Genomic DNA, 1,154 nt, shown 5'->3' with positions numbered 1-1,154 from the left:
GTGTTGAAGCATATTCTGTTGTGTTTGGGGAGAGTCATTTTCTTATTGTGCCTTGAAATTTAACACACTCACCGGTAAAATTTCCACTTATTTCTTATTTTTATTTTCCTAAAATTTTGTTGAGTCAAGACTATTGATAAGGTTGCAAAACGCAACGAAAATTTTAGGAAAATAAGAATAAGAAATAAGTGGAAATTTTAATGGTGAGTGTGTTAAATTTCAAGGCACAACAAGAAAATGACTCTCCCCAGACACAACAGTATATATATATGAGTGTGTTTATATGTATGCAGATGTGTAATTTTGTGTGCATGTGTGGGCAAGAGAGGTTGTTTTTCTTTTTTCATTTTGGGAATGAATTTTTGTTTTCTGTATATATTGTTTTTTGATTAGGAAAGGCATTAGGAATAGCATCCAGCTGTAGAAATCATACCAAAGTTGGCAATAGAGCTCGACTCAACCCTTGCTGCTTACCGAAGAATCTTGTCCAAACTGTCGAAAGCATGCCAGAATGGGAAAATGGATATTAAATGACTGTGGTAGTGGTGGTGGTGACATGATGATGACGACGATGATGATGATAATGAGGTTGAGGATGGTGATGGTGGTGGTAGTGGTGATCATGATGATGGTATGTGTGTGTGTGTGTATTTTTCTTCTATTGAATTCATCCATTTTCTGTTATTCTTTTACTTGTTTCAGTCATTTGACTGCGGCCATGCTGGAGCACCACCTTTAGTTGACCAAATCAACCCGAGGACTTATTCTTTGTGAGCCTAGTACTTATTCTATCAGTCTCCTTTGCCGAACCACTAAGTTACGGGGACATAAACACACCAACATCAGTGTAAGGGGATGGTGATGGGACAAACACAGACACACAAATACATGCACACACACACACACACACATATATATATATATATATATATACACACACACACATACAATTGGCTTCTTTTAGTTTCCATCTACCAAATCCACTCACAAGGCTTTGGTCAGCCCAATGCTATAGTAGAAGACACTTGCCCAAGATGACGCGCATTGGGACTGAACTCAGAACCATGTGGTCAGGAAGCAAGCTTCTTACCACACAGCCACTTTTGCACCTATGGAAGGGGGGGAAAAAATTGGTGATGATGGTGATAGTAACG

The sequence above is a fragment of the Octopus bimaculoides genome, chromosome 11 (genome assembly GCF_001194135.2).
Source record: "Octopus bimaculoides isolate UCB-OBI-ISO-001 chromosome 11, ASM119413v2, whole genome shotgun sequence".
Taxonomy (NCBI): Eukaryota; Metazoa; Mollusca; class Cephalopoda; order Octopoda; family Octopodidae; genus Octopus; species Octopus bimaculoides.
This window is presented reverse-complemented; position numbering follows the sequence as displayed.